Source organism: Trachypithecus francoisi, unplaced genomic scaffold, assembly GCF_009764315.1.
Source record: "Trachypithecus francoisi isolate TF-2019V2 unplaced genomic scaffold, Tfra_2.0 Lachesis_group3, whole genome shotgun sequence".
Classification (NCBI taxonomy): Eukaryota; Metazoa; Chordata; class Mammalia; order Primates; family Cercopithecidae; genus Trachypithecus; species Trachypithecus francoisi.
In genome coordinates this window covers 48,099,148-48,124,359 of record NW_022681468.1, presented here as the reverse complement: position 1 = coordinate 48,124,359, position 25,212 = coordinate 48,099,148, and the positions used below count along the sequence as shown (strand labels likewise).

At 40.5% G+C, this 25,212-nt stretch overlaps 1 long non-coding RNA gene across 2 annotated transcripts; it reads right to left on the bottom strand.

Annotated features, from left to right (window-relative positions):
- Positions 1 to 4,298: 4,298 nt before the first annotated feature.
- On the bottom strand, positions 4,299 to 20,251 carry LOC117069593. Of its 2 annotated transcripts, none has more exons than XR_004431593.1 (5): positions 19,104 to 20,251; positions 13,485 to 13,673; positions 11,113 to 11,219; positions 9,331 to 9,467; positions 4,299 to 4,886 (listed from the first exon to the last, which is right to left on the bottom strand). It is a non-coding gene; the product is annotated as an uncharacterized LOC117069593 (long non-coding RNA). The 2 variants fall into 2 exon arrangements; XR_004431592.1 differs by lacking the exon at positions 19,104 to 20,251 and adding an exon at positions 16,521 to 18,238.
- Between the last annotated feature and the right edge of the window lie 4,961 nt (positions 20,252 to 25,212).

Here is a 25,212-nt window from a genome sequence, read left to right as displayed (position 1 = left end):
CCAAGTATTATTCCATCACTTAAGGATATATATGACATATATATGACAGATATATAAATATTTTAGACATATATTAAGTTCCTCTAAGTGCAGAATAAGCTGAACATATCATAGTGTTTTTCAATATAGAATGGCTTTCACTTCATCTTTGTACATAGAAGTTCAGAAATTAACTACTGTAACAGCCACCTGCTTTTTTTTTTTTTTTTTTTTTTCTGTGAGCCTGTCTCTCAACCCAGTCATCGCAAATTCTCCTGTATTTTCTATTATAAATGTCTTCAAATCCCAAACTTTGTAATCCTGGCATGATTCATAATGACCACAGAGCTGTAAAAGAAATCCCACAGGATACATTTCTGTCTCCGGAATTTCCACTCAGCTCTTTTTTTTAGTATCTGTGCAAGATAGAGAGGTGGATCTAACTCATTATTATAGTGCAGCCTCAGCGTAAGGATCTCACGTCATGAGAATACTCTTCTCATTTCACTGGCCATTAATGGAAACAGTCACAAGTGAGCAGTGGAGAAGGGTCAGCCCAAGGATATAAGCTGACCTCCACACCCTTTAAAGAAACATGCACACACACACACACACACACACACACACACACGCCATCCCTCCTTCACTCCAGTTCCACTTTTGCCTTTTTAACATATTGGATATTTGTGTACTATTTCCTTTGAACCAAGTATTATTCCATCACTTAAGGATATATATATATATATATGACATATATATATGACATATATATATATGACATATATATATGACATATATATATGACATATATATATATGACATATATATGACAGATATATAAATATTTTAGACATATATTAAAATATATGTATTTTAGACAGATACAAATGTATTTTTAGACATATAAATATATATTTTAGACATATATAAAATATATGTGTTTTAGACATATATTTTAGACAGATATACATAAATATGTATATTTTAGACAGATATACATAAATCCATATATTTTAGACATATATAAGTACTTTTTTAGACATATATAAAATATATATTTTTTAGGCAGATATATATAAATATATGTATTTTAGACAGATATACAAATACATATATTTCAGACAGATATTTATTTTTAGACAGATATAAATATATATTTTAGACAGATATATATAAATCTATATTTTAGAACAGATATATGTAAATATATATATTTTAGACAGATATATATGTATATTTTAGACAGAATTTCACTCTTGTTGCCCGGGCTGGAGTGTAATGGTGCGATCTCGGCTCACTGCAGTCTCCACCTACCGGGTTCAAGCAATTCTCCTGCCTCGGCCTCCTAAGTAGCTGGGATTTCAGGCATATGCCACCACACCCGGCTAATTTGTTGTATTTAGTAGAGACGGGGTTTCATCATGTTGATCGGCTGATCTCGAACTCCTGACCTCAGGTGATCCACTCACCTCAACCTCCCAAAGTACTGGGATTACAGGTGTGTGCCACTGCACCTGGCCAAGAAAATATTTTTTAAAACCTTTGCTCTGAAAGATAGGGTATAACGACTTAGAAGCATCCTAACTTAAAACCACTGCATTTAAAGTCAAATGTGGCCAGGAATGGTGGCTCACACCTATAAATCCAGCTTTTTGGGAGGCTGAGATGAGCAGATCACTTGAGTCCAGGAGCTCAAGACCAGGCTGGGCAATATGGTAAAACCTCATCTCTATTAAAAAGCAAAAATTAGCCAGGTGTGGTGATACATGCCTATAGTCCCAGCTACTCAGGAGGCTGAGGCAGGAGGATCGCTTGAGTCCAAAAGGCTGAGGCTGCAATGCACCGAGATCAAGCCACTGCATCCCAGCCTGGGCAACAGAGCGAGACCCTATCTCCAAAAAAAAAAAAAAAAAAAGTTAGGCAGAAAAATATTGTAGATGAAATGAGAGCAATATAAATTAGGAATTGGTGGTTTATCAAGTAAAATGCCAAACAAATGAAATTAAAGGGTGGTGTTTAATGAGTCATACATCTTAATCTTTATTTCTGAAAAGGAAGAAAGACAATCAAGGGACTCCACTTACAACTTAATTTGCCTAAATCAAAATTGTTTGAATGAATTTAAGATTATGAAAGCATAAAATTGTCACCTCATCAAATTTATTTGTACTTTCCAGGATTGTATCCTTGTGCACACGTAAACCCACCACAATAAGCTCAGTTCAGTTTTCTAAGCATTGTCTCCATCAAGCATTGTGTTACATTTTTCAGGCTCACTCTGATTGGATGTTGCCACAGTACCAGTTCTCTTAGGAGAAGGCCCTTGTCAAAGGCAGATACACAGATTAACTTGAAAATACTGAAACCTTTCATTCTAAGCATTGTACAGAAATTGAATTCAGCAGAAGAACTTTGAAACAATCTATTTTTTACCCAAAATATTTGTGATATTTAATAAAAATAACTAATAGAGCATTACAGCTCCAAAGGGCTCTATCATTAGCCATTAGCTCATTTGATCCTCCCATCAGTCCCACAGATGGACAGACACCATTATATTACAAACTGAAACTAGGAGAATCAGGAGGTTAATTTGACAGAAACTCAGATTTTCTGACCCCAAATCCCCCAAAGGGAACAAGCTTACCTCTGATTTAAAGTTCCACATACTTTGATTCAAGAACAGTATTATAATTTTGATATCTTACTAACTCTATGGGCAAAACTTCCCCTCTCTCAATGTATTTATTTGACTTGCTTTCTGTGGAGTGAAAGGTGGAAGGGAGAAGGAGACAAAAGAGAGCATTTTGCTGGGAAGGTAGATAAATATGACAAGTGTGATCCTAAGTCCATGAAAATTTTCACCAGTCCTCCCATTATTTATTAGAAATGGAGTCAGGTGGGTATGTATGTACAAGAATAAGGCAAGCTGAAAGCATCAAAATGCTTTCAAAATTCAATATAAGGATTTGGAGGCCTTGTATGGTTTGGCTTCATGTCTCCAACCAAATCTCATGTTGAATTGTAATCCCCAATGTTGGGGGAAGAATCTGGTGGCAGGTGATTGGATCATGGGGGTGGATTTCCCCTTTTCTGTTCTCATAATAGTGAGTTCTCACAAGATCTGGTTGTTTGGAAGTGTGTAGCACTTCCTCTTCACTATCTCTTTCTATCCTGCCAGTCATGTGAAGATGTGCCTGCTTCCCCTTCACTTTCCGCCATGATTGTAAGTTTTCTGAGGCCTCCCCAGAAGCAGAAGCCTGTACAGCCCACAGAACCATGAGCTAATTAAAACCTCTTTTCTTACAAATTACCCAGTCTCAGGTATGCATGTATAGCAGTGTGAGAATGGACTAATACAGCATCCAAATGCTATTGCAGAATTATGGCAATTAAGTCCTTAAAAGCCATCTTATTTCATTGACAGTGAGCAACAACGTATTTGAGCTGATTTGTGTGACTAAGGAAAAAAAATCATCTCAATTTATACTCAGAATGGATCTTTTGACTACAGTGGCTCATATTTTCTAATCAGTCACCAACCAGGCAGATTCAATGAATCAAGTTACTAATATGTAGTAATAGCCAATGGTGTGTGATATCATACACAACTAGTTTAAAAATAAAAGAACTTAGAAATTAAAAATTCTAATATTCAATTTAGAGCTTAGGAATAAATTTTATTAGTTTACTTTTTAAAATTATTTTGAAAATGTGACACATTACATGGTAATAGAAAAAATTCAAACAGTACAAAAACAATAAACAGTAAAATCTTGGTCTCCCACCTCCCATCACTGGGCTCGCATTCCTAGAGGTAACTGCCTGTTAGGTGCTTCTTGTTCACTCTTCCAGAATGAGTCAATGTGGATATGCATAGATGTATATTTTCTTTTTATTTACATAAATATGATAGCATGCTGTACACATTATTCTACACCTTACATTTTGCCCTTAATATGTCTTGGAGGTTAGCCCATGTCTATACATATGAAACCAACTCACTCTTTTTAACCAGTTGCATAGTAGTGTTTGTATGGCTGCACTATCAATAAAAAAATATGCTGTATGCCCCGTCTCTACTAAAAAATACAAAAAACTAGCTGGGCGAGGTGGCAGGCGCCTGTAGTCCCAGCTACTCGGGAGGCTGAGGCAGGAGAATGGCGTAAACCCAGGAGGCGGAGCTTGCAGTGAGCTGAGATCTGGCCACTGCACTCCAGCCTGGGCGACAGAGTGAGACTCCATCTCAAAAAAAAAAAAAAAAAAAATGCTCTATGGATGGGCCATAGGTTATTCTTTAGACTTTTGCGGTAGTGAACTTGAAAAAAAATACTGTAGTGAATATTCTTCAACATGTGTCTTTATATACATATATGTGTATTTGTAAGGTAAATTCCTAAAATAAATATTTTACTCAAAGCATGTTGTTTATCTGACAATTTCTAACATTACTTAATTATTTCAACTAAAAGCTACTCCAAAAATATTTACATTGAGAAAGAAAGGAATGAGGAGTAAGTGTTGATTATCTTCTTTCACAAGGACAACATAGAAATGAAAGCCTTTTCCAAGAAATGTAATTGTTTGGTTTTGGGGTTTTTCATGGGCAAGGTTGGAAGGTCACAAAGAAGAATGGGATAATTTCTATCATTTGAGGCCTAATCACTCATTAAGACCTCTGGGAGAAAGGCTATCAGAACAGTAATCCACAAAGCTTCTCTCTTCCTTAAGGCTTTATCTCTCTCGCCACCTCTAATGCATGCTGGCATGAAGTGGCTGAAATGATATATGCTATAATATATATAGAGAGAGATTTCTTTTCCAAATCACTAACAGTGGTCTGTGCAGAGAAAAACTTCCTCATCCAGATATGAGACTTTTTATTCCTCCAGGGTCTCCCTGGAGCCCTGAAAAAAGATAAGAAGAAATTAGACATATCTGACACTTCTCCATCTTAGGAAACAATTTTGCAGGCAGAACTAAACTTTCCCAGTAACATTCCACTGCCATTGTAAAACTCTCCCAGCTTAGCTGAGAATTCCCCAGCTTTTAAGTTGTTCAAATAAAGGAAGGGTCTGGGTGAGAATAATGTTTGCATGAGATAAAATGTAAAACCCCATCTATTCTTTCTTTTCACATACACAAAAAAATTAAAAATTACCTAGCATATTTTTCTAGCCAACTGCCAAAAACCTGAGATGGAGCTTTTTGTCTTGCTCTCGACTACTGATGCTGGCTTCCTTCGAGGCAATTCAGGACAGCATCTGCCTAACCTCATGTTTCACTGAAATACAGGTTCTGAAAAGCAGCCTGAAGATGACATTCTGGGAAGAAGAACGATGTTGCATGCAGCGGGGGAGGGATGGGAGGCAGGAGCGAGGGAGGTGGCTGAGCGGTGTTAATGCAAATGTATTCCCTGGGCTTATTCACTGGCAAACTCAGTGGACACCCAGCCATTTGAATCTGGGCCAGCGAGTTTGGCTCCTCTTCTGCTGGCAGAGCACGAGCCCAGCACAGCATCCTGCTGCTGTTGGCATGTAGACAGCTGTCTTTCTTCATCTCACCCTCCCCACCACCGCGGCACACTCAACAGGTGTTGCCAGGGACACAGTGTGTTTGGCAGCTGTCAACTTTCAATAATCATCTCTGTAGCATATCCCTTTCTGTTCTCTCACCCCAGTTCTTCCCTTGCTCCCCATCCTCTTAAAATCCCCAGAACAATTTGGGCCTTTGCAAAGGGCAGAGTTAGGCAAAGATGCTGATCAAGGCTCAACATGATCTGGAGAGAGAAGCCCTGTCTGGGCCCCAGCCTAAGTGTGGCTGGGATTGCTACAAGATGCAGGCCTTTGGGGTTGATCCAATTATTCTTTCTTATTCCCCCTTTTGAGGTAAACTTGTTCCGTTGTTTGGTTTTGCTTATTATTTTTTTTAATTAAGCCAATATTCCTTGAAGTTTATTTTGCAGCCAAACACAATCCGTTTGTGATGCAGATTTTCACCTTGTGGAAATTGTATTAACCATCATCGTCATCATCATCCTCATCATCTGTATTTATCACATGCACCCAGGATATTTATATGTGTGTTCTATTCTTTTTTTCTTGCAGAGGGGTTAAATTTTTACTATTATTTTGTTTGACAATGATAAATTGTATATGTTTATGGTGTACATGATGTTTCCAAATATGTCTACATTGTGGGATGGCTAAATGAAGCTAATTAATGTATGTATTACCTCTGAGGTAAACTGTTAACCCATTTTTTTCTGACCTTAAATCCTTCAATTTTTCATTAGTAATTTTGAATTCCAGCTCCTCCCCTTATAATCCATGTGTTCTTAATCACGTTCTTTAACTTTTTTCTCTGTGTGTCTTTCCCCACCCGCCTTTTTGTGGAGAACAAGGCCTCGCTACATTAGGGAGGTCTCAAACGCCTAGGCTCAAGCCATCCTCCCACCTCTGCCTCCCTAAGTGCTGGGAGGCATGAGCCACCACACCCGGCCCATTCTTTAACTTATCAAGCCTCAATTTTCTCATCTGAAAAATGAAGACAATATGTGCCATCTATAGCAATGAGATAAAGTAGACAAAATACTTAAGACTAAGTGCCCAGTATATGTTGATGATCCCCTTCCTCCCCCGTGTCCTTTTTTTTAAAATTATGCTTTAAGTTCTAGGGTACATGTGCACAATGTGCAGGTTTGTTACACATGTATACATGTGCCATGTTGGTGTGCTGCACCCATTAACTCGTCATTTATATCAGGTATATCTCCTAATGCTATCCCTCCCCGCTCCCCCCACCCCATGACAGGCCCCGGTGTGTGATGTTCCCCTTCCTGTGCCCAAGTGATCTCATTGTTCAATTCCCATCTATGAGTGAGAACATGCGGTGTTTGGTTTTCTGTCCTTGCGATAGTTTGCGTGTCCTCTTGAGCTTCATCCTTAAAAGCCCCAGGCTTTAACTACTGCCCTTGAGCTCTCAAAGACATGAGGCCCTGCTCACATTCAGCATGTGATGGACACTTGAAATGGTCCTTGTCTGGGGCTCCTTCCGGTTCTGGTTCTTATCAAAGTCAGAGCCAAAAAATATGCCTGCCCCTGTAGGTCTGCAGGAGATGCCAAATAAATGTTTTCAAAAGGCAGGAATATACAGCTATTAATTACAGTCTTGTTTATAATTCTAAATATGGGAAACCCCTGAATGTTCATCAGTGGAGAAATGGATGAGGAAATATTCATTTGATGGCACCCTATGCAGCAGGTGAAGTTAGTCAGCTAGACCATTTATTTAGGCACATATATCCTAAGAAGTTTCTATGTATAAGAAACTTCATAAATATTAACGCATTTCAACCTCTCAACAGCTCAGTGTGATAGAGACCATTATTTTCATCACATTTGTTGATGAAGAAACAGACACAGAGAAGCCGAGCCCTTTGATGTGTGCAACATGGGTAGGTCTCACAAACATGTTGCCAGAATAATACATGTGTCACAGAGAATTAATGTAAATTTCAAAAATCCACAATAAGTTATTCATGTATATCCATGTATAGTAAAATTATAAAAACAAGGACAGGAAGATTACACACCAAGTTCATGCTGTAGTTGCTTCAAATGAGGGGGAAGGAGGATGGGTCAAGGGAATGCATGGAGAAGAACTCATTGCATCTGTAGAATCCCATTTATTTTATTTTATATTTTGTTTGGTTTGTTTTTGTTTGTTTGTTTGTTTATTTGTTTGAGATGGAGTCTCACTCTGTCACCCAGACTGGAGTGCAGTGGCACAATCTCAGCTCACTGCAACCTCTACCTCCTGGGTTCAAGTGATTCTCCTGCCTCAGCCTCTTGAGTAGCTGGGAATACAGGCAGTCGCTACTATGCCTGGCTAATTTTTGTATTTTTAGTAGAGACAGAGTTTCATCATGTTGGCCAGGCTGGTCTCAAACTCCTGATCTCAACTGATTTGCCTGCCTCGGCCTCCCAAAGTGCTAGGATTACAGGTGTGAGCCACCGTGCCTGGCTCCATTTATTTTATTTTTAAAAGAACATGTTAAAATGAGATAGTTCTGGGTAACACAATACACTGTTTTTAAGTATATTTTTCTCTATACCTCTCTTTTTTTAAATTGGAAAACAATACCCATACAGAAAAATATACACAATATATTTATAATATTTATAAAACAGTTATTAAACAAACAGCATGTAACCACCATCCAGGTCAAGAAAGAGAATGTGAGTGGGGGCCCTTCCCCAGTGGTAACCTCCTTCTGCACCATCCAGAAGCAAGCGTGCAAGTGCCGTCCTGAGTTCTGTGATGCTTATTTTCTCATTTCTCCCTAGAATTCCATCTCTTATGCCTCCATTCTAAACAATATAGTCCAGTATAGTTAAAAAACTTTTTTTTTATATTTTATGTATACTTAAAAAATATTTTTTTGAGACAGGGTCTTTCTCTGTTGCCCAGGCTGGAGTGCAGTGACACTATCATACTCACTGCAAGCTTGAACTCCTGGCCTCAAGTGATCCTCCTACTTCAGCCTCCTGAGAAGCTGGGAACATAGGCACCTGCCCCCAGGCCCAGCTAATTTTTAAATATTTTGTAGAGATGACATCTTGCTGTGTTGCCCAGGCTGGTCTTAAACTTCTAGGCTCAAGCAATTCACCCACCTTGACCTCTCAACGTGCTGGAATTACAAGCATGAGCCACCAAAGGTAACCCATATAATATGTATGTGTGTATTTTTTGTGTTATTTTTTTGAGACATGGTCTCACTCTGTCACCAAGGCTGGAGTGCAGTGAGGTGACCATGGCTCACTGCAGTCTCAACTTTCCAAGCTCAACTGATCCTCCCATCTCAGCCTCCTGAGTATCTGGAACTACAAGTGCACACCACCATCCCCAACTAACTTTGCATTATTTGCAGAAATGGGGTTTCACCATGTTCCCCAGGTTGTTCTTGAACTCATGGGCTCAAGCGATCCACCCTCCTCAGCCTCCCAAAGTTCTGGGATTACAGGCAGGAGCCACTGTGCCCAGCCTATATGGTGTGTATGTGTGTATTCTTTTGTGTCTTTCTTTTGCTCAACATTGTGAGATTTACCTGCATTGTTCCCTGCTCATTTTCATTGCCAAATAGATTTTCACATTTAGTTATCCTTGCCACTCTTCATTGACAGTTGAGTTGTCTGCTCTGTAATTTTCAAGCTTAAAAGAAAGGTAGATATTTCCTCTAGCAGATATCCGGGAACGAATATCTTCAGATGACTCCTCAGCTCAGCTTTCAGAAAGGATGAGAACAGCCTTAATTGTTTCGCCATGAAAAGAATTTGTGTTTGGACTTACCATTGATGTATTCTGTTTCTTATTCACTTCCCTGAGTCAACAGCTTGCTTTTCTCTGTTACTTTATTTGCCTTTACACAGTGAAGCTGTAGTTCAGAAAGGGATTCTCAAGGTTCTCATCTGGCTCACGCCCTGTGTCTTACATATAAGGAAACACACGTTGTGTCTTGCGGCTCACTTTTAAATACATTTTAGTAGCTCTGAGACCTATAGATGGTAACTTGGTGATTGGAATAGGAGTTTTAAATGTTCTGTTGTCTCTGGCAGCTGGTTAATCGTATGTTTAAGAATAAGGTATTGCTAGCGTTTCTCTGCAGGGCAAATCCACTCCATATGAGACCCATACTGAGTGTCACAGAGATGTTGTCAAACATCTAAATGAATTTTTCCCCTCCTCATTATTAATCTCTGTACAGCATTGCATTTAAAAAACCACCCCAGGCCTCAGTAGTGAGGAGGGAAGAGCCCACAAAACAGCGTTATTCTCCCCAGCACATGCTAGTAATCAGGCCAAGCAGCAGAGACATTTCTGCATTGGAAGGACCTCAGCAATGCTGTAAAAGGCATCTTCCCACTCTCCAATGTTGACATTAATATGTAAAAGCTTAAGCTTGCTAAAAGGATTACTGCACGTTCTATCTGATGGTAAACTGGCATTGCAATGATTACATGTATCTTTTTGTCATTTTCTCGTAAAACATCTTACTCTTGAAGAGTATAATTGGCCTTTTATTAATGTTAAAGATTAAATTGGCATAAACGTAACACATTGCTTTAAATGAAAGGCATATTTGCAACCTTTAGGGTCTCGAATTGATGCTTTACAGCATGGCCATTATATATATATATATACACACACATTATATATATACACACACACATATATATAACATACACATACACATATTACATGTATAAATTATATATAATATATAATACAGTCAGTCCTCTGTATCTGCAGGTTCCACATCTGCAGATTCAACCAACTGTGGTTCAAAAGTGTTCAGAAAAAGCAATAAAACAAAACAATACAACAATGAAATAGTACAACTTTTAAAATACAGTATAACAACTATTTATATCACATTTACGTAGTATTAGGCATTGTAAGTAAGCTAGACATGACTTAAAGTATACAGGAAGATGTGAGTAGATTATGTACAAATGCTATGCCATTTTGTATAAGGGATGAACACCGTGGATTCTGGTATCCTTGGGTATCCAGGAACTGAGGGGCAGCTGTATATATCACATGTTCTGCTAACAAGAACACTAAATTTTACAAGAGGGTCATTAAGTGTGATAGTGGAAATGCCCTAACCTCCACCCTTACTTCTCATATATTCTAGCTATTGGAGATAAAGTACCATATACCATCCCATTGTTCAATACATATACCATTTTCCAGAAGACAGTGCCACAATCATGCAAAGTATCCCCAGTTCAACCCACACCTTAGCTGAACCTTCCAAAGATTCATCTACCATTTAATCACAGACTCTGTGATTAAAGAAACACTGGTAACACTTTATTCTGTATTTCTGGGTGATGAGGCACACCGTTATTCTTTGGTCATGAGTCTATTTTCATATCTCTTTTGCCAGAAAATGGGTCACTTAGCCTAAGAGCATTTATGAGAGAAATGATAAGGATGGATCAGATGGTGGTGACAGTGGAGGCCCTGCAGGCAGGTGAGGCAGACCAACATTCAAAGTATGTACTCTTTACAGTAAGGCTGAATTCCACCCCTCCCAGGTAAAGAGGTCAAATGCAGGTAACCTACCACCAAGTGGCTGGCTGGTTTCTCTGAGGAATAGTGGCAGATGGAGGGCTCAGTGTCTGTCTCCATTGCTGGCAGTTTGGACTCAGCAGTGGCAGCAGCTAGATGAGCTTTAATGAGAGAGACCCATGTTACTGGGCCAGGTACAACTTCAATTCCTTCTACAATGGCCACTGAATTCATGGGGCCACTAACAAGCATGAAGATGGCTAGGGGAAAAGGCTAGCTGGCCTCTACTGGATGGGTAGACTCCTCACCTGTTTGTGAAGAGCCTCCTCCATGGTAGGTGCCCTCTGGATGATATTCACAAGGACTTGAAGGTATACACACTTTGTGCCACTTCCACAGGGTTTTCACATGCCTCTTACCCAGACTAACCTATTGCCAATCTTCCAGTCCTGTTCCTTCTGGACCACTCACTAGTCAACCAAACTATTTTCCATGGCCCATGAGCCTATGTACATACCCTGAATACATGTCAGGTTACTCCTCCCCTGACACAGAGTGCAATTAGGAGGCCATAACTACTACTCATCATCCCCTTCTTCTATCATCCATTTTGAATTCCCTTCACCTTTCTGTTGATCTAGGCACACCTCGCCCCTCACCAATTCTGCTGGCCTAAGCAGTTGTCTGGTGAGATGATCCTGACTCTCATTTTTAAGGCTATAACTACTGTATTTTTCTATTTATTGTTAAAATTAGGCATAGAAGCATCCAGAGCCAGGGTCAGGCAGGTGCCTCATGCCTATAATCCAGCACTTTGGGAAGCCAAGGTGGGTATATCACTTGAGCCCAGGAATTCAAGACCAGCCTGGGCAACATCGGGAATCCACTCCCCCCACACACCATCTCTACAAAAAAATTATCTGGGCATGGTGGTGCACGCCTGTGGTCTCAGCTACTTGGGAGGCTGAAGTGGGAGGATTGCCTGATCGTGCTGAGATCATGCCATTGCACTCCAGCCTGGGTGACGGAGTGAGATCCCACCTCAGAAAAAAAAAAAAAAAAAATCCAGAGCCACACCAGTGGTTATACTGAGCACCAACCATATTCTTCCCTTGCACGATTGTATGCAACAGTGCCACCTGCTCCTGCTATTTAGCTATCTCATAGCTTCCTGCAAGTTAGACCTCCCTTGGCACGACTCTGGCCTTACTGCTAATTTCAGTAAGTGCACCTCCCTTGCTTCTGATGTTTAAGCACTGCTAACCAAAACTGCATTGCTTGCAGACAGCCTGGTTCTGTAATAGTATGTCCACCATCATCCTTGACCCAAGCTGGGTAAGAGGATAGTCACCACTGAGTATCTCAAGGATTCTGATGCCCCTTACCTTCCAGTGGAAGGTAACATAAATATGTTAGTGGGAGTTTTTAAACTTATGTAGTGTATCCATTTCAGCATTCTCCCTTATTTATGTCCTTCAGTTCTTTCCTCCACTACCTACCATGGCACCTCTGGTACTTCTTCACTTAGTGTGGCCATTGAGCTTCCAAGAAGCTTCCAGGAGCTCTCATTAGCACCAGCTCTGGGGTTCTTGACAGGTTATTAAATCCTGAATCACAAAAAGATTGCTACCATTTCAATAAACTATTTTTCAACTTTGTGTTCTATCCCCTTGATTTAGCACCCTCAGGAACCAATCCCAAGTATACTCTCCAAGCCATATCTTCCCTTCTGTATTTAGTCTCCTTCCTTAGCTGCCCTAGCACATTCCCAGTGTGCTATGCTGAGATTTGATCTTTAATATTGGTATGGTTATAGAAAGGGAGGTTGGGGGTGGGATAGGTGGGCAGGTAAGAGAGAGATAAGCTTAGTCTTTAAAGGCACCTGCATGATCTAAGTTTTCATCATGCCCTTCAATAAAGGTGTTCCATTATCTTCTGACAAAAAGGAGGGATCCCTTCTGTCAATCCAGTAGTTTCAGGGAATTTGGGAGTTCAAGGTTTTTATATACATACACCCAGACAGTCCCATCTCAAATCATGGGGTTCCACACTGATTTTGACTAGAAGTTTCACTGCTTTTATGATTAAGTCTTGAACCTGGTCCTCCTTTCTGTCTGGGCTTTGGCTGCAAGACATTAGGGTCCCCTTAAATGCTACCCAGCAGGCCCTCTGGCTTTCATATTTTGCTTTGAATTGGTCATTAATTGCTCAAGCCTGACATTTCCTCTTCAACTAATCAATAATACTCCACAGTAGCCACACAACTCCATTGTCCTCGTAGGATAATCTCTCTCATGCCTTCTAGGCAACAGAGATACTACACCCGACAGTGCATCCCCACCCACCATCTCCCTTCCCACTTGACCACTGGCGAATTGTTTTTAAATTGCATTGTGACAGCATGCTGGGGGCTAACCATACTTCACCTGTTATCAGTGATGGTGTTCTCATTGCCAGGTAGCTGGCGAATCATCCAGCCCCCAAATCTCATATTAGCATCTGGTTCTTAGGACACTTGTGGAACCAGTTGTCTTCTATTGTGTCCCCTGGAAACACACTCTGTGCTGAAAAGCTGCATACGGAAGACCTGTTGGGAGTGCTTTCAGGAGATGCACCTGAGGGAAATTAAGAGGGCAGAGTCGGTGAGGATGACACTAACTTACAATGCGGTTGTCACTGAGGCCTCAGTTAATTCAACAGAGAGCTCTAGAACCAATATGGCACTTCAGAGTTGCACAAAATTAAGGCAAGGGGACAGACCTTTGCATATCCAGTTATCAGCCTCAGACCAATGCCTAGCAAACTGTATGAGGCATTTTCCCGTGAAAGACACACCTGTGGGCTGTTAACCAATATTCTCAATAGCAAGGTGCATTGGCCCTGGACAACGGATCTGCGCAGAGCACCAGGGTATCATTATACCCAGTTCAGAGTTACCACTTGGTCTCTGCCATTCCCCAGTCCCATTAACCCTATTTGGCAGTAAAGAATTCAATGTCATGGCAGTATTACCCAGTCTGAGCCTCGGCTTACACAATATAGCTAGTACCAAGTATGTCAAAGATGTGACTGTCCCACTAACCAGTGCATTTATTTTTACCAAAATGAAAAGTGTTCTCTAGACTCTGCTAGGGTATATAGTCAGGTGATGGGCTGTGAGTTTATACATCATAAATCTATTCTAACATTCTCACACCCTTGAGCTTTCTGACCCCTTCTTGTATGCCAAGGGAGTTCTGATATCTTTACGTTATTTCAGAAGCCATCTTCAAATTCAGGTGTTCAAGAACTATCCCAGCAAACTCTTAGACTAGCTCCATAAGTACTTGGCATAATTTGAGCCCAGATCCACGGGTGAGTATCACCATGTGAATGAATGTAGCCTTATATTTCACCTTATATTCACAAGCTCTCAAGGTTTTTTCTACTTGCGTTCCCCTCTCCCCCTTTCCTGTCACTATTTAGTAGGTAGATTTTATGATTCCTTTGCAGATCTTACAGGAACTAAGCTACTAGGGAGTTATCAAGACTAAGGAAAAAGCATAGTCACTGGAATTGGGAATAAGGTGGGGATTTGTTCACAAGAAAAAGGCAGAAGCAGAAGCTGAAGTGTAGCTAGATTTTGCTATTGAGAGAGGAAACACAAACTATGTTACCACCCTGGGACAACCTTCTTTCATTGTTTGCAAAGGCTGCCTTGTAGTGAATGTTCTCATCAGCCTTAGTTCTCCTAGTGTCTTCTCAGTAACATTACTGGGCAAAAGTCCATTTAGTGTGAATCGAGCACAAAATCAGAGCTGGTCTAGCAACAACAGTGATTTCAGATGCTGGGCTAGAGGGCCTTAATTTTCCTTAACTCAGAACTGGATTGATTCCAGAGCCAAAGGACACACTGAGTTAGAGGTGGGTAGCTCAGAGATGTAGAGGCATAACACAGAGTGGTTTAAAGTCTGGGACGGGAAATAAGGTAGAGCCCCAATTCAGTTCTCAGTTCTACTACTTAGCAGTTGAATATCCTAGGGGAAGTTACTGAGCTTCTCAAAGTTTCACTTAATTATACTCATTTGTGGACTGGGGATGATAACACTTACTTCAATGCGTTGCAGTAAGATCTAAATGAAATATTACCTGTGGAGTACTTAGAATCACACTCAGTACAGAACTACAGCTCAATCAGTAGTACTTGTAGCAGCAGTAGTAATTGTTCTTACTATTAGTGGTGAGGACAGAAGATGTTGGAAGCAGAAAATCAAGCTATTAATTTATACAGAGGGCAAAGAGAACTGTAATCTCTGACCTAACAACAGGGAAATTCACAGGCCAATTCCTAGAAAATCAGGGAAAGGTTCTAAATGCCCCAGAGACCTGATAGCCCCCTAGCAGAAGGCAGTATGGCACAGAGGGATGAGCACACCACACCAAATCACAGATGTCAAGAATCCCAGAAAAGCAACTTCAACTTCAATTGTTGCCTATACATTTTAAGATATATGTGAAGTTGGCAAGGGGTTGATGAAATAGGTAATTTAATACATGATTGGAGTATAAATTGATATAACCCATTGGAAAACAGCTGAGTCATCTATTAAGAGTCTTAAAATAAATCCACTTCTCATAATCTAGCCTAAGGAAATAATCCCAAATATGAAAAAAATCTCTATATGTAAAATTTAATTTCCTCATATTTATAACATTATTTATAATAGAAAAAATTCAAAGGAAACTAAATATTCAAAATGAGGAAATAGTTAAATAATAATCAAATTATATGCAATATTATACATGCCTTTAACGTTATGTGTATCAAGTGCTTATAATATTGAAATATGCTTCTCATGTTAAATTAAAATTGGTACATACATATCACAACTATGTAAAACAGAAACAAAAACTTTAGTTAGAAAAAATACTGAGAGGAAAATCCACATGTCCTGCAAATCTTCTTTCCAGGCCTACTAGATGCATGGCTAATTGAATTGATGTAGGTGAAGGACTTGATGCCTTAAAATAGGAGTGGAAAATGGAACTTTCTCTTGCCCAGCACTAAAGGATAGATGGTAGCAGCATAGAGAAGAGTCTAAGGTAGCAGTCTGAGAAAGGTTTCTAAGGCCCTGGGGCTGGGATCCGCTGGAAAGAGGATCAAGATTCATTGATAATGTCTGTCATGAGCAAATTAGAGGACAGTAACAGCGATTGCTTGGAATATTTGACATCCTTATATGACTCCTCTTTTAGATAATTACAGTGTAAGAAATCTGGGTACCTGCATGAAACTGTTATAGAGGAGATTCCCTTCCCTGAGAAGAAAGTAGAAGTACATTGATCTCAGAGGTTCCTTCTAACCCTGAGAGTTGTCAAAGTATTTCAGAGCCTCACAGGATTAGAAAGGAAGATGTTTTGCAGGGACTTGGAACCAAAACGAAGTTTCAGAGCCCCTCAAAAATCACAACACAGTCACTTACTTCACAGACATCATCCACAAACAGAACAGCATGATTATTGATTTGTCACTCAGTCCATCATCCCAAAAGAAAAGTAGACAAAAGCCATTTCACACAACAGTTCTGAAGAAGTAGTTTGTTTGTAGAGATTATGCCTGGAGTCTCCCTATCAAATTGCAGACGTGTATATATGAGGTTTCCTGGCCTCCTGACTGGGTAGTAATCATCTTGTACACTTGACCCAACCTGAGAATTTCTGAAAGTAAAACACAGAGCCCTCCAGCATCATTCAAATTCTTCACGTGTCAATGATATTCTCAGCTCTCTAGCCAGCATCAAGTTACTCAATTGAGTATAAATTTTTCCCTCCACGTTCAGTCAACGGCTAAGTTCTTCAAAGGAAATTGTCGAAAGCTGACATCATGTTTGGTTTGTAATGCAATGGCAACACTAAACAGCCCAATATGCTCCTCTCACTGAGTCTTCATGTCATGGTGGAATCAACACGTGTTTGGGTTCCAAGCAAAAGCTGGCCTGTGGCAGCTTGCATGGCAAGTGAGGCTCACCCCAGCAGGTAAAACATAACAAACAAATGTGGCTTAAAATAATTAGTACCCATGCAGAGCAATCCCTGCAGAGTGTTTTCTTAGACTAGTTGCTTGAAGCCTTCTTTTAGATAAAGAAATAGGCTGATGGGCAGGAAGAGGAGGCTTGAGATACAAGGCAAAAACGGAAGCTGGAATTTTAAGACATAAAGCAGGGCTAAGAAAAGCAAAAGTTGGCCTCAAGGTCCCAGGCACCCTGAAAGGTCATAGGAAGTCAAAAGTTCCTCTGAATAATTAAAATGTTTTCACTCCATCTGAATGTCTTTTGGTAGTCCAACCACTTTCAATTTTCATTAAAGTTTTGTTTTATTTGCTAGTATTCTCCAACTGGGGAAACTTGCTGTGATCTTTCTTTTTTAAAGTGAGCATTTATTTTTGATACTAAGGATAAATAAAGTATTGGCAAAAGTTTCCCCAGGCCAGGAGCTCTTGGGGGATTTTAGCTTTTGCCCATTGAGCGTATTTGCCAGAAACATTTGGATGGGTGGGATGGGCATGGCAGCCAGAAGTATTTTTGGCTCACAAGAGGTTTTAACCAAGAGCTGTCAGGCCCAAACACATTCGAAATCCAAACAATGGAGTGCAAGCATATCTGGAGAATTGTCATAACCCACATATCTTAAATTTATGGAAAATACTTAATGGAAGAGCAATGATGCAAGTTTAATTTTAGGTTCACCAGAAGATCTCAAGCCTTATTTTTGCTTTCTTATTTATAAAGTAGGTATCTTTGGACGAAGGAGTATTATTCTTTCATGCATCTCAATCTGGATCTATTTATGAGTATGTTGGAAATTGTTTTCTCTGCTTTCAAACATACTTATTACATAGAAACAGAATTAATCTGGGTCTCTCTTTTCATTTAATAGAGCTTGGGAGCCCTGACATCCATTCAAGTAATTACTAGTGGAAGAAGAGTCCAAATAGACATTTCTAAAAGCTCTTCAGTATGATGAGCAGAGGAAGATAAGCATTTCATTAGTGCAATGACCACTTGCATCTAATTCTTTGATGTGCCCTAGATAAGCAACTCTAAATGTAATTACAAGGGCATACTTGGGATATAGTTTCCAGCTGTCATAAATAGAGATGGCTCTTATGAGCTTTTTATTCTAATAACTTAATTCAAATAGATTCCCACTAAATTGACTCCATCTTCACATAAGAAAACATGTAGAAGCCAATTAGCAACAATTATGTGCCAGATACATTTTTTGAAGTACTCTATTGCCCAGAGGTTAAAATATTCAGAATTTCATGTTCCAAAATTTGCTCTTGTGAAATTCCTTCTATCATAACAGAAAATTTCATAAAACCTGGAAGAGTGGAGAACATTTAAGCCCACTCACCATTTCAGTTCATTTGACGCTTTTCACTGTGTTGTCTCCCCCAACAGAACTTTTGAACACCTCCAACAAAGAGCACCATAATACGCTGCCTAAAAGATCTGCTCTATTTTGGAGAGTTGGAAATTTTAGCAAATTTTTACACAGGCATCCCTCAGTATCTGCAGGGTATTGTTATTTTTTATTGATTTTACCCCAATTTTTTTTTTTTCTGAGACGGAGTCTCGCTTCGTCACCCAGACTGGAGTGCAGTGCCATGATCTTGGCTCACTGCAACCTCCAACTCCCAGGTTCAAGCAATTCTCCTGCCTCAGCCTTCCAAGTAGCTGGGGCTACAGGCATGTCCCACCACGTCCGGCTAATTTTTTTTTTATTTTTTATTTTTAGTAGAGACAAGGTTTCATCGTGTTAGCCAGGATGGTCTCGATATCCTGACTTTGTGATCTGCCCATCTTGGCCTCCCAACGTGCTGGGATTACAGGCGTGAGCCATGGCACCCGGCCTCCCCCAATATTTTTGATCCATGGTTGGTTGAATTCCCAGATATGGAACCCATGGATACAAAGGGCCAACAGCATATTAGTTTCCTGGGGCTGCTATAACAAAGTGCCACAAGCTGTGTGGCTGACAATATCAGAAATGTATTGTCTCACAGTTCTGGAGGCTTCACATCCAAAATCAAAGTGCTGGCAGGGCCATGCTTCCTCTGAGATCTGGGCCGAATCCTTCCTTGCCACTCTCTAGCTTCTGGTGGTGGCTGTCAATCCTCATTGCTCCTTGACTTTCTGCTGCATCAGTCCAGTCTCTGCCTCCATCATGTCATGGCTGCCTTCACATCGTCATCCCTCTGTGAGGAACCTGCAGATATGAAGGACCACCTGTATATATTAATTCCAAAACTTCTTCCCTGTAATTTCCACCAATTCATCTATGCACTATCTTCTGGAGTCATAGTAAATGAGCCTATTGAAATTCTCTTTTCCCAGAATAACCATCCAATATCTCCAACCTTTCCTCATAGTTTCTCTTTTCAGTAAGACCCCATATTCCCATCATTCTTTTTTGGGGGGTTCAAACCCCAGCTTCTCCACTCACTTAGCTGGCTAACCTGGCAAGATACCCAGGGTGATTTTAGGTAACAGACTGCTCACTAAGTTTTTCAAGTGGGACCTGTAATACCGACAATGTACAGGGTTGTCATGAGGATTAAATAAGATACCATAGGTAGGATATGCTCAATGTTTATTTTCCCTTCCCATTTTCAAGTGAGGCACCCATAGTCAAATGAGATAAGATACAGTGTTCAGAGCACCATCCTTCTACTAACATAATAATATATCAATGTTTTAAAGGTGAGTTGGTGTTTTCTGTAGCTATGTCACACTGATGACTATCATGTTGTGTGTTATGAATGGAATTGTGTCCCCCTCCAAGGGTATACCCTTGTTGAAGCTCTAACACCCAATGTGACTGATTTTGAAATAGGACCTACAAGGATGATTAAGTTTAAATGAGGTCATAAGGGTAGGACCCTAACTTAATAGGACTGGTGCCTTTATAAGGAGAGGAAGAGCGACCAAGCTTTCTCTCTCTCTACCTGTGTATAATGCACTCAGGAAGAAGGTGTGACCCTCCGCAAGCCAGGAAGAGAGCCACTACCAGAAACCAAATTTTCTGGCCCCCTGATTATAGACTTCTAGCCTCCAGAACTGTAAGAAAATAAGTGTCTGCTGTTTAAGTCATCTAGTCTGTGGTATTTGGTTATGGCAGAGTCAGCAGGTTGATTCAGAGTGTGGTACTGTGAAGTATGGGGACTGCTATAACAAAAACCTAAAAATATGGAAGTGGCTTTGGAACTGGGTTACAGGACTATACCAAAGAGTTTTGAGGTGGTGTTAGAAAAAGGCTAGATTGCCTTGAAGGGATTATTGGTTTAAATATATATATATATAATATATAATATTTCCATATATATGGATACTAAAAAAATATATATCCATATACATATGGATACTAAAGGTGATATTACAGGACTCTAATGAGGCCTCAGAAAGAAAAGAGGAGAGCTATAGGAAAATCCTCTATTATCTTAGAAAGTACAGCTAACCCTCGAATAACATAGGTTTTATTTGTGTCCACTTCTATGCAGATGTTCTTCTGCCTCTGCCACTCCTGAGACAGTAAGACCAATCCCTCCTCTTCCTCCTCCTCCACAGCCTATTCGGTGGGAAGATGAGGATGAAAACCTTTATGATGATCCACTTTCACTGAATGAATAGTAAATACAGCTTCTCTTCCTTATGATTTTCTTAACATTTTCTTTTCTCTACATTACTTTATTGTAAGAATACAAGTATATAATACACTTAACTTACAAAATATGTGTCAATCAACTGTTTATGTTATTGGTGAGGCTTCTGGTCAACAGTAGGCTATTAGTAAAGTTTTGGGAGAGTGAAAAGTTATACAGAGTTTTGACTACATGGCGGGCGGGGGGGTCGGTGCCCCAACCCCTGCATTGTTCAAGGTTTACATATATCATTCAGCTTTACATATATCATTGTGAACAGGATGTTGGTAGAAATATGGATGTTAAAGGCCATTCTGGTGAGGTCTCAGACCAAAATGAAAAATAGGTTATCAGAAAGTGAGAAAAGGTGATTGTTGTTATAAAGTGTTAAAGAACTTGGCTGAAATGTGTTCTGGAGTAGGGGTTCCCAGTCCCTGGGCTGCAGACTGGTACCAGTCTGTGGCCTGTTAGGAACCAGGCTGCACAGTGGGAGGTGTGTGGCAGGCAAGTAAGCATTGCTACCTGAGCTCTGCCTCTTGCCAGATCAGCAGTGGTATTAGATTCTCATAGGAGCACAGACCCTATTGTGACCTGCGCATGTGAGGGATTTAGTTGTACACTCCTTATGAGAATCTAATCAGTGCCTGATGATCTGAGGTGAAACAGTTTCATCCCAAACCCTCCCCAACCCCTCAGTCTGTGGAAAAAGAGTCTTCATGAACCTGGTTCCTGGTGCCAAAAACATCAGGGCCGTTGTTCTAGGGTTTTGTGGGAGGTGGAACTTGTGGGTGATGAAACTGATATTTAACTAAGATGCCTAAGCAAAGTTTTGAAGTAGCAGCATGGTTTCCCCTTATCACTTATAGTAAAATATGAGAGGGGAGAGATACATTGAAGGGAATTGTTAAGCAAAAAGAAACTAGACTTGGAGATTTGGAAAATGCTCAGCCTCCTCATATTGCAAAAAAAAAAAAAAAAAAAAAAAACCCAAAAAACAAAAAACAGAGAACTTAGGAAGAGAAGATAACTTTTGAAGAGAACATTGCAAGTGAGGCTGAGCAACCCTTTGATAGGAAATTGGTTTGGATGTGAAGCACAGATTTAATCAGTCATCTCAACAAAAGTCAGAGATGTAGATGGGATGATAACAGCAGAAACACTGCAAGCTGAGACTAAAGCAGACAGAGAGAAAAAAAGGATGGAATGAAGGACGGCTGTTGAACTTCTGGGATCCTACAGGATGAGATAATAAAGTTATTTGGGTTTTGTTTTCTTTTGTTTGTTTTGAGACAGAGTCTTGCTCTGTCACCCAGGCTGGAGTGCAGTGGTGCAATCTCAGCTCACGGTAACCTCTGCCTCCCTCCCACGTTCAAGCAATTCTCCTGCCTTTGCCTCCCAGGAATTACAAGAGTGTGCCACCACACCTGGCTAATTTTTGTATTTTTAATAGAGACAAGATTTTACCACGTTGGCTAGGCTGATCTCAAACTACTGACCTCAAGTGATCCACCTGCCTTGGTCTCCCAAAGTGCTGGGATTACAGGCATGAGCCTCCACGCCTGGCCCATAAAGCTATTTAACTGCAAACATACTTTATCCTTCAAGAAAAGAGAGAAACGACCCCAAAAGTGATCCAGACATCATCAAGGCTGCCACTGTCACCACAGGCCCATGGGGCAAGAGTGCTTCCTCCATGGTTTCAGAGGGTGAGGCCTCTCCATTTCAGCAGGCCCGATGGCCCGCACAGAAAGCCTCAGGGGTGGGAGCAGACCACTGCCTGGGGACATGGGGGTGATATCACTGTCCCAGTGGCCTGGAAGGCAGAGTATCCAGCCAGAGGATTGTTCTCCAGCCTGAATATCTAATGAGATTTGCCTTCCTAAATTTTAGACTTGCTTGGAACTTGTCATCCTTTCCTTCTTTTCAATGTCTCCCTTTTAGAATGCAAATGGCTATCTTCTAACTATTCTACTATTGTATTAAAAAGCACATAACTTACTTGGTTTCACAGGTTTACATCTGGAGAGAAATATTGCCTCAGGATTGATCATACCTCAAGTCTCACCCATACCTGATTTAGATGATCTCTGGATAACACTTCAGACTTGAAATTGATGTCAGAACGGGTTAAGACTTTGGGGGCTGTTGGGATGAGGTGGCTGTATTTTGCATGTGAGCAGGACATGAATTTTGTGGGACTAGAAGTGGAATATTATGAACTAAATTATGTCCCTCCAAAATTCATAGGTTGAAGTCCTATCCCCCAACATGACTGTATTTTGGGATAGGTTCTACATGAAGGTAATTAAATTAAATAAAGACATTAGGGTTGGGCCATAATCCAATAGGATTGCTATTCTTATAAAAAGAAGCTCTCTTTTTCTCTTTCTCTCTACATGTGCACAAAGGAAAGGACATGTGAAGATGCAACAAGAAGCTGGCCATCTGTGGCCGGGTGTGGTGGTTCACGCCTGTAATCCCAGCACTTTGGGAGGCCGAGGCAGGTGGATCATGAGGTCAGGAGATTGAGACCATCCTGGTTAACATGGTGAAACCCCGTCTCTACTAAAAACACAAAAAATTAGCTGGGCGTGGTGGCAGGCGCCTGTAGTCCCAGCTAGTCAGGAGGCTGAGGCAGGAGAATGGCATGAACTCAGGAGGCGGAGCTTGCAGTGAGCCGAGATCACGCCACTACACTCCAGCCTGGGCGACAGAGCGAGACTCCATCTCAAAAAAAAAAAAAAGGAAGTGGGCCATCTGCAAGCCAAGAGAATAGCCCTTGCCAGAAACCAAACTCTCCAACACCTTGATGATGGACTTCTAGAACTGTGAGAAAATAAATGTCTGTCATTTAAGTCACCCAGTCTGTGATTTTTTTTATGACAAGCCAAGCAGACTAAATACATTGTGCCTATTGTCAAACAAAATCCCTATGGTTTACTTTATATGCTGCTATTAAGACATGTCTACCTAACATATTTAATGCAATGTGAGAAACAGTTAGAGGAGAGAACTTGCTCTTTGTGAATGCAAGTGCCCTACGCTACCTTTTTAATGACTCACAAATAATTCTTTCAACCACCTGTAATAGAATCTTACTCAGTACCTATGTCAGCTCATCAGATTACAGTTGGTAGAATCATACACTTATTAAAAATGGAACCAAATTTGCTCATCTCCAGGCTTCTGGAACTTCTCCATTCTCCTACCTTTTTCCTCGATAATAATAATAATAATAATGGCACCCATCATTTGGCATGATGCTAAGTGTTCTGATGGATTAATCTGTCTGTGCCTCAGTTGTCTCACCTATAAAATGTGGATAAGAATAGACCCTATCTTATAAGGTTGTTGTAAAGATTAAGTAACTTGGCCAAGGCTGCACAGCTATTAGTGGCACAGTCCAGGTTCGAACTAGCTATTGAACCTTGAGTAAGTTATTTGTCCTCTTTGTGCCACATTTTTCTTATCAATAAAACAAAGACAATGATAGTACTTACCACAGAGGGCTATCACAAGGATTAAATAACATAATACATGTGAAATGCCTAGAACTCATACACTGTCCTACACATCACCAAATTCAGGCCGGCCTAGGATAGAACCGTTAGCTCCATGAGGGCAGGGAGCTGTTTCTGTCTTATTCACTGTTGTGTCTCTGCTCGTTGTGTAGTGTCTGACACACAACAGTCATTCCGTGGATATTTGTTGAATGAGCTAAAGGCAGGTACCACTCAGTCCAAAGCTGTGGAGAAAAAGGTCAAGAATAGGAAAAGGGAAGATGTTGGAGGAGTCTTTTATCTCCACCTACGATGCCTCTAGTTTTTCACATTTCTTGTTTTCATTATACAGCCTGAGGTTTTTCCTGAGAAATTCTCCCTCCCCTGGGAGGAGCAGTGTCCCAGTTGTGTACTTCTATGGTTTCCCAAACTTCCTTATCAACATCCATGTCATACCACACTTGCCTACTTTTGTCTTCCCTGTTGAACTGTAAATACCCGGAGGACAAGGACCCTACTCAGCCTACTCACCAAAGGATCTCCTGTGCTCTGTGCATGAAAGTTGAACAATAAATATTTACAAAAGAAAGAAATGAAGGAGGGGTGAAGGAGCAGGAGGGGAAAGGAACCTAAAGAAGGAAGGAGGGAAGGAGTTTCTGGGAATTTTGTCCAGCAGGTAGGACACTATGGTGGGAAAAGCAAGGAAGGAAACGACTAGAAAACAGAGCAATTGACATAGAATTCATCTAGGCTGGGGGACTTGAACTTATTGTAAACAGCCACCTATTCTTTTATACTCACCTCAGTATTATGAGTCTCAGCTCATCACTGACAATATTTGATCTCAATTTTCAACCTGACAATGAGCAACTCACCTTATACTGGATACACCAAAAACACACATGTGGCATGATGACTAATGATGCAACACAGAAGGCAAGGTCTGGCATCCAGGAGAAAAGTTCTATAGGA